Below are 15,882 nucleotides of genomic sequence, written 5' to 3'. Positions count from 1 at the left end.
GGAGGAAACCCATGCAGACATGGAGAGAACGTGCAAATTCCACATCGAGAGTCACCCAAGGTTGGAATTGAACCCGGGTCCCTGGTGTTGTGAGGTAGCAGTGCTGACCACTGTGCCACTGTGCCACCCAAACCCGGATAACAATGACCTGTGGGAAAAAAATAGAAGCCATTGAAACGTGAATGCTAAAATATATGCTTAAAATTCCACATACAGATCATAATGAAGAGGGCGAGAAAGTGACAGCCAGAAAATAAAATGGTGGCATTTCGGCCATTTGATCAGAGCTGACAGGCTACAGAGATCTCTGCGAGAGGGAAAAGAGGCGGCAGCAGAAAGAGGGCTGGACCTAGATGTAGATGAATTGTAACGGATGTGTGAGGGTGGCACAAGACAGGTGAGTGTGATGTACCATGTTAGCAGATCTCCTGGTAGTAGCTACAAGCAGGAGAGAGAGCGACAGAGTGTCAAAGTTATAGATCCATGCTTCAAGAAACATTATGCAGCACACACACATATCAACCTCCCCACTGAAAGAACTTGATTAATCTCATGATAATTGTTTTCCTGTTCTGTATTGTCAATTGACCTTCTGTCTGTTGCAAATGAAATATTTCAGTAAACAGCAATGCAAAACCTGTTTGCACACAAGTAAAGGTAGGTGCAGTAGAAAGATACAATTGCTTGATGTGCCGACATGCAATATGTGTTTAGGCAATTAAGCAAAACTGTCGCACTGTTCCATGACAGAGCCCATGACTGAGTTCCAAACTTATTCTCTATAAGTCAAAAAGGTGGCAAATTACCCTCCAGTGTTTGAGTAAAGCTTCATGCAAAGCAAAAAGCTTTACTGTGCTAGCGAAATTATGCTTGTGTGCCAATTTTAAACTTGGCTACCACCGGACTGACGTCTCTAATGGAACCGGCAGAGGTACATGCTGTAAGTAAAGGACTGGAATGTCTGTGATGTTGGACAGAACTACACAGCAAGATCTCAGGTTAGTCCTGGTCAGTGCTTGAGGAGAGGTGAGGTCACCATTTAACATGTGCCCCTCTGGGAACTCCAAGGCTGGAAGGGGTGTTGCCTGGGAAATCTCAGAACCTCCAACAATAACTTTTTAAAAGTATATAATTTGTAGTCAAGTGTTTGGTATTTTAACATTTGCAGCACACAACATCACAAAGCAAAACCAACGCAAACCCTCCCCCGATTCCGTCAACCACAGACCCCAATTTGCCTCTCCCCCTTCGCAGTTGACGGTAACCAGCTCCTTGACCCCACCGCTCACTCACGCCTCCTCAAACCAAATTTCACCTTCTCCAAATACAAAAACTCGATTAGATCCCCCAGTCACACCGAGGCACAGGGTCGAGAAACTGGCTTCACCCCAACAAGACCAGCCTGCAAGTGATCAACGAGGCAAAGGCTTAAACATCTGCCCCTGCTCCTGTCTGCAACTCTGGCAAGCCCGACAAGCCAAATATGGCCCCTAGGCGACTGGGCTCTAAACCCAAGTGCAAGATCGCCGACATGGTGCTGAAGAACGACCTCCAGAACATATATACGTGATTGGCTGGGCTACACCGTTCACAAGTATCCTCCTCCCGCTCAAACAACGGGCTCACCTAGGGGCTTTTCACAGTAACTTCATTGAAGCCTACTCGTGACAATAAGCAATTTTCTTTTTTTTTTCACTTCATCCTTGACTTGGTCAGATGCGCTCTATGTACGACCTTTAGCTGTATGAGCCCCAGCCTCACATGCTAAGTTGAGACATTCACCCTTCACAGCAGCTCACAACACAGCCCCTCCAGCTCCTCCTCCCATTTTGCCTTCACCGCTCCTCGTATGCCGCACCCTACATATTCCTCCCATAGGTCGCTGAGATGACTCCTCCCGTCCACCCCTATCACCGACAGTACCCCATCCAGCAACGAAGATGGTGTTGCCACCAGATAAGTTAGAAAAACCTTTTTGCAAAAACCCACACCTGCATATACCTGAGAACCTCCCCCCCCCCCCGGACATCAAACTTGTGCCCCAACTCCTCCAAACTCGTAAACCGCCCTTCTAAAAATAAGTCTTTCATTTCCATAACCCCTCACTCGTCCTAAGCCCGAAAAATAGCATCCATCCTTTCTGGCTCAAACCCATTGAGTTGACGTCGCTGTGCTGCGTCAATGCCTCCTCCATCCCCTTCAATACCTCTCCTTGCTCTCGCACCTCTATCGACATCTTTGCCAAAGCCTCATTCATCGGGGCAAGAGTCCACCCACCCACTCCTTGAGCTGGCCATCATCTCCTTTTGATGCCTGCCGAAGTGCTTTGAAAACAACCACTCAAACTCCCCAGCCACACTTAATAATAATATTAATAATCTTTGTAGGCTTACATTGCAATGGTTACTGTAAAAAGCCCCTAGTCGCTCCATACCGGTGCCTGTTCGGATACACGGAGGGAGAATTCAGAATGTCCAAATTACCTAACAGCACGTCTTTCTGAACTTGTGGGAGGAAACTGGAGCACCGGAGGAAACCCATGCAGACACCCGGAAAACGATCAGACTCCGCAAAGTCAGTGACACAGCCGGGAATCGAACCTGGGACCCTGGAGCTGTGAAGCGAACCATGCTGGACCATCTTAGCCACTGTAATGGGAGCGGCCCCAGTCGATGAGCCTGCTCCTGCCATCTTTCTTCCCACTGAACTCCCCACCAAATTCGCCGACGAACTGTTGCTGGCACCCTTTCTTCCCGGATTCTTTTTCTGCTATTTCAACATACTTTGCCGCAACCTTTCTCACAATTAATCATATAAAAATTCTCCCCAAAATCTGGGTGAAAAGAGCTAAAAAACATAAGCTCTAGCAAGAGCCATCCAACGTGCAACCTCCACCTACATGTTGCCACCGGAAGTCCCTCCAGCAATAATTTTAAGGATTAAATTCTTGGACCTTTATCATTATTTATGCATTAAACTGTACTGGGAGCTCAATGGCTGAGTCAACAAGGCTGAAATGCTCTGCTGTTGGATTTAGAGAAAAATGACACCATTGAGTTCCTCTTCATTTCTGATGGGGTTGATCCATGGTCAGTGTTATGTTTGTTTATTTGAGCCAGAACAGCACCTGGGGCACCCTAGTTCAGCTCAGCACCCTGTGTGGGCAAGCGAGAGAGAGAGAGTTCAGACAAGATTCTTCATTCTTCCCCACTGAATCCTTTCAGGAAGTCCAGGGTGACCATTGGCTCGTCTTCTCTTTGAGCCACTGTCGTGCCTGTTCTGTATGCAACCCACACCACATTCAAGAGGGTCAACACAATCCCAAATAGCTCTGTCTACTTCACTGTGCGCACTGGTGAGACTGAAGGTCAGACTCAATTGCCCCCACCCCTCCCAATGGTGCTATATTTTTATATATATATGTAAATTTAGAGTACCCAATTCTTTTTTTTTCCAATTAAGGGGCAATTTTGCGTGGCTAATCCACCTAACCGGCACATCTTTGGGTTTTGGAGGTGAGACCCACACTGACATGGGGAGAATGTGCAAACTCCACACGGACAGTAACCCAGGGCTGGGATCGAACCTGGGTCTTGAATGTCGTGAGGCAGCAATTTTTAAAATTTTAGAGTACCCAATTCATTTTTCCAATTAAGGGGCAATTTAGCGTGGCCAATCCACCTGCCCTGCTTATCTTTGTGTTGGGGGGGGGGAAACCCACGCAAACACAGGGAGAACGTGAAAAATTCACACGGACAGTGACCCAGACCCGGGATCGAACCTGGGACCTCAGCGTCATGAGGCAGCAGTGCTACTCACTGCGCCACCGTGCTGCCCTTCCTCTCATGAAGTTGTTTCACTTTACAGTCACACAGTTTTTACGACTGGTGTTCCTGATATATGTCTTCAATTTGGATTTAACGTTGCTGCGTGTAATTTTGCATTGTTGCGTCATCGATTTGCGTTGTTTTGCGACAATGTGCTTTGGATCCTGTTACCTGACCTGCCCCATTGTCAAGTGAATAGGACTGGAGGTGACTGCTTCTGTTTTTGTTTTCAAAAATCTCAAGCACAATCTTCAACGAAGAATATTCAGACCGACATGGTTTTTTGATTAAAAGTTGAAGTCCGAGCTGCTTGGCTGAGCTGAGGGGCTTATTTAGCTCACTGGGCTAAATCGCTGGCTTTTAAAGCAGACCAAGCAGGCCAGCAGCACGGTTCGATTCCCCTACCAGCCTCCCCGGACAGGCACCGGAATGTGGCGACTAGGGGCTTTTCACAGTAACTTAATTGAAGCCTCTCGTGACAATAAACGATTTTCTATTTTTTTTTCTATTTCTATTTTAGTGCAAAAAAGGTCCATCTCTTGTCTTGGTCGGCTGATTTTAATTTTGGAACTTTGGGTGTATTTGCTCCGAACCTTTACATTGGGTGAGGCAGAGAGGCTATTTTAATGTCTGTGAGAGAGAGGCATTGCACACTGGGACACAGGTAAAATTGGGCTTGTTTGGGCGAAAAAGGCAGGGTGCTCAGCTTATCCATCAGGGGCCTAACTCTGCAATCTTCTAATTAATTTTGGAGCAAGCCTGGCCGTTGTCTACCTCTGCAGGAAGTGGGACAGAGAAGCCCTTGTTAAAGAAGGTGAGACAGCCCAGCATTGAGGTGCTGATCACAAAGCTACCTCCACTGGGACACTCTGGGGATGTCCCCGAAGCATCCTGAAGAGGTCAAACATGTCCAAAGCCTCACGGTGGCCAACCAGAAATGAAAGAAGGTTCATTCAGAAAGGCACCAAACACAGAGAGAATGTCAGGCACTTGCAGAAGTCAAAGCAGTGGGCAGAGTGCGAAGACCTCCAAGCAACTCGTCCAACTGACCCTCACAGCAACACCTGACCCACATCTGAGGAAGGAGCAGTGCTCCGAAAGCTAGTGTTTGAAACAAACCTGTTGGACTTTAACCTGGTGTTGTAAGACTTCTTACTGTGGAATACACAGTACTGTGCAGAGGAGATCTCAACTTGTACTTTGGCTTACGGGCAGCACGGTAGCACAAGGTCAAGCGTGCCAGCAGCATGGTTCAATTCCCATATCGGCCTCCCCGAACAGGCGTCGGAATGTGGCAACTAGGGGCCACATTCACAGTAACTTCATTTGAAGCCTACTTGTGACAATAAGCGATTTTCATTCATTTCAAGTGGATAGCACTGTGGCTTCACAGCGTCAGGGTCCCAGGTTTGATTTCCCACTGGGTCACTGTCTGTGCGGAGTCTGCACGTTGTCCCCGTGTCTGCGTGGGTTTCCTCCGGGTGCTCCGGTTTCCTCCCACAGCCCAAAGACATGCAGGTTAGGTGGATTGGCCAAGATAAATTGCCCCTAGTGTCCAAAAAGGTTAGGAGGGGTTATTGGGTTACGGGGGTAGGGTGGAAGTGAGGGCTTAAGGTGCAGACTCGATGGGTCGAATGGCCTCTTTGTGCACTGTATGTTCTATGCTCCTATGTTATCAGGCTGAGAAATGTCTGTGAGAACCTAATTCTGGTTGGACATCGATTCCTGCATGCAGATGGGAACGACGATTCACTTAACGTCGTTTCAATGAGAGTCGAGTTTTAGGAAGCCAACCACAGCTTTAAATCAGGACTTAGTGTATTTATCCTTCCATTAGCACCACTCGAAAACTGAGCACTGCGGCCTCACGGCGCTGAGGTCCCAGGTTCGACCCTGGCCCTGGGTCACTGTTCGTGCAGTTTGCACATTCTCCCCATGTTTGCACATTCTCCCCGTGTTTCGCCCCCACAACCCAAAAATGTGCAAGCTAGGTGGATTGGCCACGCTAAATTGCCCCTTAATTGGAAAAAAATGAATTGGGTACTCTAAATTTTTTTTAAAAACATCACTGGAAAACAGGTTGTGTCCTGAGGCTATGTCTTTGTGGGATCATGTCATGCACATTTCGGAAATTTCCCCAAATGACAACATTGACTGAGTTTCAGAAAATACTTAATTGGCTGCAAAGCGTTTTGGGGCGCCCTGTGCTGCTGAAGGGCCCTCTGGAAATGTAGCTTTTTAATATATATAGATGTTTCTATGCAGCAAAGTTATTTTCACAGGGCGAGTGGCAATTTTTACCTCCGCTCCGGACAATGCCCGTGCTTTGCATCTATTTTAAATACGTGCTTTGTGTGGCCCTGAACTGCACCACCTAACTTTCCTGCAACACACAAAGGTATCTGCCGCACTTGAACACCAGTTGCGCCCCGCCGCCAGATTGCACGCAGGGAAAAAAAACCATGCATTGAAAAGAAATCTCGGAAATCTTCAGAGGTAAAATAATCTTTCCAAGAAGGAATTTTGGCTGACGTCTGGGATCTGGCGATCACGTGTCGCCCCCCCCCCCCCCCCCCCACACACACACAGGAAAAGGTAGTGATGGACAAAAGGTAACAGGGAGGAGAAGACTTGAGGAAGAATCTGAAAACACATCTGAAGAATACTGGAGCGGATAACTCGGTGAGTGTGCTTGACTGAATGAATGGCCTCTCTTTGTTCATTTACACCGCCCCCCCACCCCAATGTTTAACGCTGAAAGGGAGGGAAGAAAAGTTTGAAGAAAGTTTCCCAACTTTCTCGCTGCTGGCCCGAACTCGCTGCGCTTTTGTTTGAAACGTTGTGCTCGGTCGGCTTGCCATGTTCTTTGTCCAGGGCGATGGAAACGGGTCGCCGTGCTGCTGCTGCTGTTGTTGTTGTGAGTCCCGCTCCAGGTGCTCCTTTACCATCTGTACCCTGTCTCCCCTCCCTCCGGGTTGTTGTTGTTGTTGCTGCTCACAGGCAGGGTTCATGTGGTCAAAAGCTGTGATCAGCCAAGGCCAGAACTGCCACTTCAAGTGGGAGAAAATCCAGCACCAACTCCCCCTTTTAAAGTCCTGTATCTGCGGTTGATGTTTCCTGATAATATTCCCGGTGATGAGAGCAGGGGGAAGATGATAGCGCGCCATCCATGGAATGAAAATCAATTGTCATTTTTTTTCTCCCTCACAAGAGTGCGAGTTTCAAACCTTCCTCCCCTTATCCCGGATGATCCCCAATCCTGAAATCCTGAGGCACTTTAAGGAGTTCATCATGCTGTAAAGGTGTTGACCCAATTTTTTTTTGGGGGGGGGGGGTCAGATCGGGTTTACAGTAAACTTTTCTTCAAAACTCAAAATGGTGTTTGCTTGTATTTTAATTTTTGGTTCGAGGCTCCCGAAATCTTTTGTTTCCCGTCAGAGATCAGTCACTCCAGGGCGGCGAGTGGGGCCAAGGCGATGTATTCAAGGGCCGATTCTGTCAGTCCCGCCAAGCTTTGCAAGTTAGTCCAAAATGGGGGGGGGAGAGAACATGGAGGAGGGGGAGCGAGTCTGATCTTTGGTTGGGGGGGCCTCAGGGGGTGGGGGAAGGAGTTTTATCTTTGGGTCGGGCGTCTCGGGGGTGGGGAAGTGGGGGGTCTGATCTTGGGGCAGAGTGCACAGTTAGCTCCATACAACCTGCGATCCATGGTTATTTTTTAATATTTTAGAGTACCCAATTTTTTTCCAATTAAGGGACAGTTTAACGTGGCCAATACACCTACCCTGTAGATCTTTGGGTTGTGGGGGTGAGGCCCACACAGACAGGGGGAGAATGTACAAACTCTACAGTGACCAAAGGCCAGGATCGACCCCAGTGCTAACCACTGTGCCGCCCTGCTGCCAGGGGCAATTTAGTGGTGTTCAATCCACCTACCTTGCACATCTTTGGATTGTGGGGAGGGAAACCCACGCAAACACGGGGAGAATGTGCAAACTCCACACGGACAGTGACCCAGAGCCGGGATTGAACCTGGGACCTCGGCGCCGTGAGGTAACACGGCTAACCCACTGCGCCACCGTGCTGCCCTACTATGTGTTTCTTAGCATTACGTATGTAACAATGTTTTGGGGGCTAGTGGTGAATCACATTATCAGTTTGTGGTTTATTTTCATTGCTTCAGTGTGGTTCATTTTAATATTAAAGATAAATACATTTCTCTTGTTGGATACTGAGCAATCCAGACTGGGTGGGCTCGATGAACACTGTGTGGGAACTTGTCCATCTTGGTACAGCAGGGAGGCCTGTTCAATGAGTCTGGTTGTTTCTGGATTCGGGAGAGAGGGGGAAAGAAATCAATCATTGGTCCTCCTTCTGATTGTTCCCACCAATTGGATCTGTATGTCTGGACATTGGGTGGAGGTGAGGATCAGGCGAGGTTTTACATCGCCCGAGCATATGAGTACACCCTGTAATGCTCCCTGTTCGTGGGTGAGCTATAAATTAGCAATGATGGATTTGGATGCTGTCAGGATATGGGGTCAGCACTTCTTAGGAGTGGTACAGGGGCAGCATGGTGGCGCAGTGGGTTAGCCCTGCAGCCTCACGGCACCGAGGTCCCAGGTTAGATCCCGGCTCTGGGTCACTGCCTGTGTGGAGTTTGCACATTCTCCCCGTGTTTGCGTGGGCTTCGCCCCCACAACCCAAAGATGTGCAGAGTAGGTGGATTGGCCACGCTAAATTGCTTCTTAATTGGAAAAAATGAATTGGGTACTCTAAATTTATAAAACAAAAAAAAGGAGTGGTAAAGTTACCGAACTCTGATTAGGTTTGATCATATGTAGTATAATGAGCTTTATAAGAGGTGTTCATACCTCCTCTGAGCATCCACAAGAGTTGCTTCTCCAGATTGAAGCTCCTCAAACGCTAGGGTCAGGGAATCATTTCAACCAAACTCATCAAAGAGGAAAACTGTGGAAATGACTGGAATACCAGTTCTTCACCCATTCATGGTTTCTCTCCAAAGATTTCAAAGCTGTGTTAAATTAGATGGTATGTAAAACCATATCTGTCAGCTATTTGACAGGTGGATTCGCTTATTATTGCCCCCTTTGTCTTTCTAATTCTATCTAAATGCCCTGTCTAGCCCCAGCAACAACAACTCAAATATCAGCTTGTGGCAGTGAGCTGTTGCCTGGGCTCCAGTTTTCTCAAACTGACTGAGTTACTGAAAGCCAAGCTTCTGTTCTGTGCTGTACCAGGGGATGTGTTCATTTATCTTGAATGAAAAAAATGAAATGAAAATCGCTTATTGTCACGAGTAGGCTTCAATGAAGTTACTGTGAAAAGCCCCTAGTCGCCACATTCCGGCGCCTGTCCGGGGAGGCTGGTACGGGAAGCTGAAGCTGGTCCTAGCACCAAAAGAAGAGATAAAGTTTAGGAAATTAATCAGCAGTTGGGCGCCGATACCACGAAAAGTAATTTCCAGGCTAGGCTAGTTAGTCTCTCTGGAAGAATTCCACAGTAATGTGAAATTCGATGTCAATATGGCTAGAAAGTAGGAGGGCAAAGAGGACGGACAAGTGAAACAGAATGAGCCAGAGCTGGTTGCAAAAGCTTTTACTCAAGACTTGAGCATGTTTTGTGTATAATTATATAAAGCCGTTGACTATTTAGACTCCAGATATATAATACTGGGTATTTATGCTGAAACCTTACTTTAAAATAGATTAAGACGAGCACTCTGAAGTAAATGATGTGTCCTCTGGCAAAACGTTTGTACCACACACAGAGAAGACAAGCTCTCTCTTTTTCAGCCCACGTCTCTTTGATTATCATAGAATTTACAGTGCAGAAGGAGGCCATTCGGCCCATCGAGTCTGCACCAGCTCTTGGAAAGAGCACCCTACCCAAGGTCAACACCTCCACCCTATCCCCATAACCCAAGACGTTCCATGTTTCATGTTTCTCTCCTCATCTGGGCCACCACTTTCTGCCACTCATGGTTACTCAACAGGGCAAATGCCCCAACTACCTGAGGCTTCTTGCCTGTTGCCCACCTCCTCCAGCTCTTCTCGGCACTCCGCTCCTCCTCACACCAGATTGGGAGGAATGGGGGGGGTGACTTCCTGAATCTGTCCCCATAACATTGGAAGAGTAACCCGGACGAGTAGGACCCTCTTCCTGATGTTCTTCTCCCCGCCCCCAGCAAGGAAATTGTAACTTAAAAACTTGTGGAACATTGAACATTGCGGAACTCAGACAGCACTCCATATCCAAGGGGGAAACCGAGTGCACTGTGGGCCAATTCCGCTCCCCTCCATATCCACCAAGGTTAGACACAGGGTCTTGATGGAGGGCTCGGGGTGAGGTGCAGTGGTGGCGGTATCAGTGCTGCTGAATGGAACCTTTTTTATATTTGGTTTACTCAGCCTGATCAAACATTGCCCAGCTCAGATATGTTATGTGTTGCATGCAGTGAAATGCTCCTTCCATTCTGCCCCAGTAATCTGCCTCTGGTTTGGAGGTTTGTGTTGTTTCCAGTGGCAGCTATTGCTGTGGTCCCTCTGCTAGTTTTAGGGCAGCCTTGCTTTGGGAGCTTATTTTGGAGAGGGACACAAGGTGGGTGTCCCCATTCAGCAGGTATGGTGAGTAGGTTGCATTGAAATTCACTCTCTGAGGTGAGTGCCAAGTTTGATCTCCGACTGCCTCAGTCGCTCTCTACATCCTGTCACCTTACCCTGTGTTATGTCGTTATATTATTCCAAACTGATTTAACAACTAAATTGCTATACAGAATACTGCAGTACTTAGTACTACACTACATTCTGTGTACTGACAGACATGGCGAGATCTGGATACTCAGTGCGGAAGCAGAGAGATCTGGGGATGTACAGATCATTGAACTGATCAGGCAGGTTGAGAAAGTATATAATAAGGCATAACGCATCCTGGGCTTTATAAGTAAAGGCGTGGAGTACAAAAGCAAGGAGGTGATATGAAACTGTGGATCTGGATACCACACTTCAAGAAGATGTGAAGACTTTAGAGAAAGTGAGGAAGAGATTGATGAGAATGGTTCCAAGGATGAGGGATGTCAATTAAGAGGTTTGTTTGAAGTGGCATGTGAGAGTACCTTTAAGAAATGGGTGTTTATAAATGGGTGTGTATATAAATATCTGTAGTGAGAGTACCTTTAAAAAATGGGTGTTTACTACTGCAGTGATGTCTAAGAGTGGGTGGAGCTGGGCTGTCTGTCAGCTTTTTACTTTCGTTTTTGAGAAGGCTGCAGGCTGTATGTTAGTTTCGTTTTCAGAGCTGGATAGCTGCAGTCATAGCCAGAAGGTGTATGAATCTCTCTGTAATCTAAAGACTATAAATCGATCCTGGTGATTTAAAACTAATAACAGTAGTGACTTTAACCTGATGTGCTTCTGGTAAAAGGTTTTTTAAGTCTTATGGATGTTAAAAGGAAAGCTTAAAGGATTACTTAGTGTTGTAGTCTTTGGGGGTTGTATTTGAATTAATGGTTGCTAAGATGTTCACTGTATGTTAAAAAGGTTAACTTGAGTTCATAGAATAAACATTATTTTGCTTTAAAAAATACTTTTCCATTTCTGCTGTACCACACCTGTAGAGTGGGCCGTGTGCTCCCCATACCACACTCTACTAAACGTTGTGGGTCAGGTGACATCCATGATACATTTTGGGGTTCTCTAAACCCTGGCCCATAACAGAAGTAACTGGGACTGTGCTCCTTGGAGAAGAGAAGTTTGAGAGGAAATTTTAAAAAGCCAAATGATGAGGGATCTGGACAAAGCAGATGGAGAAGCAGTGTTTTCATTGGCAGAAGGATCATAGAATCCCGATTGTGCAGAAGGCGGCCACTCAGCCCATCAAGTCAGCAGTGACTTTCTGAAAGAGCACTCCACCCAAGCTCACTTCCTCGCCCTATCCCAATAACCCCTTAACCTAACCTACACATCTTTTTCTGGCCACGAAGGGGCAATATAGCATGGCTACTCCACCTGACCGGCACATCTTTGGATTGTGAAATGCAGGCCAGTGGGAAGAGCGGAGCTGCTCTTGCAGAGAACGTGCATGGATACCAAATGGCCTCCATCTGGACCCATAGCGCAGCTGCTCCCTATCTGAGCTGCAGTATTTTTGTCTGAAAGTGTGATTATTTGAACTGGGGACCATGAGGCACAACACCTTGCACAGATTGGCTTGCATGAATTTCTAGCGTTTTCTTACTTTTTAATTTCAGGAACTGATTTTCAATTTATCTGCTCAGAGTGCAAGCATTGGTTTACTGCTTGATCATCCCCACCTTTCTCTGACACAGTGTCACCATTTCGCCAGTCATCCAGTTAGAGACAATACCGTTCCTTTCAGAAATTCCTTTGTTCATACCAGGCCAGTTTTCTGGGAGGCAACAGGTCTGCAGAATTCTACCCACATTCCCCATCTCCATTTCACCACAGCTAAAGAAGATATTACCCATTGTCCCTGTTCACTCAGAGTTGTGCTGTGTTTTATGATTTAGGTTTCTGAAACCCTTTGCGCTGGTATTTCCAATGTGAGCGGATTCTTTGGCCTTGACTTGATTGCGCCCGACTTGAGCAATACTGTGCAGCCAGTGACGGCATTTCTTTGTTTGTGGCATCACTCTCCTCGGTTTCTGTTCTACTTCACATCTGTGTAATCCAAACCAGCATCTGATGTTCGGGTTCAATGAAAATGTGCAAAAACTCGCTTGAACCTTCTGTGAACTTTGCTAACGAGGAAGAGTTTGATACTGAATTGTGAATCCAGGTGCAACATCTGGGAGAATCTAAAACAATGGCTGCACACTTTCAGACTCTCCCATTGAAGGTGAACAGGAATCTCATCTCCGAGGGTGTTTTGCCTTTGGGAACACCAAAGCAGTGGAGGCTACGCCATTTAATATCTTCATGGTGGAGCGGGACCGTATTTTCATCTACAAGGGAGTCTAGGGCTATGGGGCGGGGGAGGGAATGGCAGGAATTATTGAATGGAAATGAACACTGCCAAATGGCCTACTCCTCCTGTTCCTCGTGGTTTTACTAATTCAAGTCCATTTGCCAAATTCAGAATGGGTACAGATTCAATGGGAACTTAAAACATTATTTTTAGGGTACTCAATTATTTTTTCTAATTTAGCGTGGCCAATCCACCTGACCTGCACATCTTTGGGTTGTGGGGTGAAACTCACACAGACACGGGGAGAATGTGCAAACTCCACATAGTCAGTGACCCGGGGCCGGGATAGAATCTGGGTCCTCGGTGCCATAGGCAGCAGTGCTAACCACTGCGTCACAGTGCCACCCAATTTAGTGGGAACTTTAAAAAGAAAATTGGAGACATACATGGAAAAAGGGAAACAAAATGCATGGCTGGGTGGATGGTTGGGGGGGGGGGGGGGGGAGAGAGAGAGAGAAATTAAGCAGGGAGGGGCAGTAATTGGCACTTTTTGGAGACTGACGCAGTCAGAGTGGACAGAATGGCCTCCTCCTGTGCTGTTGTGTGTGATCCTATATTTCACGTTCTGAAGGCCGTTCGTAATGAACAGCCAGTTACATATTTTCCCTGAGGTGACCAAATTATCCAGACCTGTATCTCTGTTTCGATATCAGTTCTGTGACGAGTTAGGAGATTTTGTTCCCTGTTTTAGGGGGGAAAGAAACTATCAGCTAATGAGGAGATGGGCAGGAAGAGATTGAGTGATGTAAGTGGAACAGTTGTCTCTGTGTGGTCAACATTTCCAAGGGAAAATGCAATGATTGAAAGACACTGAAATGAAGGTAAGATTTCAGTTGTTGACTATCATCAGGCAGTACAGGTGGTCTTCTCACATAGAAAACTCACCCAAAGACCAGCTTGCATTGCTGTTTTTGACTGCTTACAATATTGCCCAACAACTGGTGCCAAGTTATCAAGGCCACTGATGTCGACTTCTCACGGAAAGGTGACGATACTCCTTCGAACGGGAGTCCAGTAGAACAAAACCACAATTGCTCAACTGACCACCTTGCTCAGTTAGGAGCACGTTCCAAAATGGAAAATGCTTCAGACATACCTCCAATTGCGAGAATGAAAGACTCTGTTGACTGTGACTATCAGCTGAAATATGTTGGTCCCGTCAATCCAATGACCGATGGGCATACGGCCGCAGCATGAGTGCCAGTTTCTGGCAGTGCCGTGTTTGCAATAGGATCTGTTCTGCCTATACTTAGTGGAGTTCAGAAGAATGGGTGATAATCTCATGACAATATACAAGATTGTGAAGGGCCTTGACAGGGTAGATAATGAGGGCATATCCCTCCCCCACCCCACCACCACCACCACCACCAACCAGCTGAAGGATCTAGAACAGAGGGGCACAATGGTTTAGTTAGGACTGATGGCGAGGAAAAAGGATTGTTTAAACCCCCCCCCCCCCAGAGGTTTGTGAGTGCCCCATTGTCAATTATATTCAAGACTGAGATGGCCTTTAGTCTTTCACGGAATCAAGAAACATGGGGAGCAAGCGGAAAAGTGCAGTTGAGACAGTCATGATGGTGTTGCATGGTGGAGCAGCTTCGAGGGCCTTCTTCGGATGGCTGCCAAGGGAGATGGGCTATATCAGTGAGCCAGAGCAGAAAATACTTTCGCTCTCACCTGACTTCAAAAAAAATTAAATTTAGAGCATCCAATTATTTTTTTCCAATTAAGGGGCAATTTAGTGTGGCCAGTCCACCTAACCTGCACATCTTTGGGTTGTGGGGGTGAAAAACACGCAGACAGGGGGCAAATGTGCAAACTCCACATGAACAGTGACCAAGGGCTGGGATTTGAACCCAGGTCCTCAGCGCGTGTGGTAGCGGTGCTAGCCACTGTGCCACCCTGTTCTCACCTGACTTGAGAGTGCTTGATCCGAACGCTGGCTGCCTGAAGTGGAAAGAACAAAGGGTTGCATTGAGATAGCCTCTTGCCCAATCTCATCCCAAAGCTTTTTACAATGAATGAAGTACTTTTCAAGTGTAGTCAACCATAATTTTCACACAGTAAGGTCCTGCAAACAGTTTGTGATTAAGCCCAGATAATCTATCTCTGTTTTAAGTTGTAGTCGAAGGATAAATATTTGCCAAAACACCAGGAGAACTACCCTATTCTCCAGATAATGCCATGAGTTCTTCTGTATCCACCTGAGGGGTTTTGGCCTCGTCCGATAGGCAGGACCTCTGACAACAATGTTGAGTGTTAGCGTGGATTAATTCAGAATTTCGGCATTTGGCCCCCAGAGGTAAAACTGCTATCCGCTGAAGTTCAGTCAAAACCTCTCTGGCACTCACATCCAGATCTTCAGCACTTCATTCACAAATAGACATTTGTCAAGTCTTTTTCCACCACAAAATATATGTTATGGGAAAGATAAGTTCCTCTCTTATCAACTCTGTCAAACTGAAGCCTGTGGGACGCTCCTGAGGGAAGATAATAATTGCTTCTGATTTTCGATCAAGGGATTGGGAAAGTTTCCTGTTCTCTTTTATTCCCAAAATCTTTTAGTGACAGGTTCCGTAGCACTATCGCCAGTGTGCGTCACTAGTATTTATATGAACCCCTTCATTGTCTGGATGAGCGCAGTTGAACATTGCGAGCCTCTGTCTCTTACCTGCCAGCCCGCACACGTTAACTTTAAGTGCTTCAACATTCTTTGCAAAATCCTGCCTTTGAAGTGTAATAAGCTGTTTGCAAATCTTCAGGAAAACGTTAGCGTCTAGTCAAGTGGAATTTGTAGGCAATTGCAGATGGCGTGCTTAATATGGCATCTTCGCCCCCAGACTGTGGTGCCTTGATATCTGTTTTTGGTTTCCTCCCTGCCTCCAGGATTATTCTAAGTAACGCACATGAATGTATTAATGTTCTCAGATCTGAGCGCCACTTTCCCCAACACTTTGTAGCCATGCCAGGATAAGCAGAAGTCTGACAGCTGTGGGAGCATGCGGCCCCACACAGTGCCTGTGAAAATTGGTCTTCCTCATGTGTGGGAGGA

At 46.7% G+C, this 15,882-nt stretch overlaps 1 protein-coding gene across 3 annotated transcripts in view; it reads left to right on the top strand.

Annotated features, from left to right (window-relative positions):
• The first annotated feature begins 381 nt into the window (after window positions 1-381).
• Window positions 382-15,882, top strand: part of LOC119957517 (fibroblast growth factor receptor 1-like) — a 213,658-nt gene continuing 198,157 nt past the window's right edge. For 2 of the 3 annotated variants that reach the window (XM_038785643.1, XM_038785640.1), the window contains exon 1: window positions 6,264-6,509. The gene's annotated coding sequence lies outside the window, so the exon portion shown is untranslated. Of the gene's footprint in view, window positions 398-6,263; window positions 6,510-15,882 lie in introns of those variants that run through there. The other variant, XM_038785641.1, reaches the window with a different exon arrangement.

This window comes from Scyliorhinus canicula, chromosome 26 (genome assembly GCF_902713615.1).
Source record: "Scyliorhinus canicula chromosome 26, sScyCan1.1, whole genome shotgun sequence".
NCBI classification, from domain to species: domain Eukaryota; kingdom Metazoa; phylum Chordata; class Chondrichthyes; order Carcharhiniformes; family Scyliorhinidae; genus Scyliorhinus; species Scyliorhinus canicula.
The sequence above is the reverse complement of the archived record's forward strand: the minus strand, read 5'-3'. Positions and strand labels throughout refer to the sequence as shown.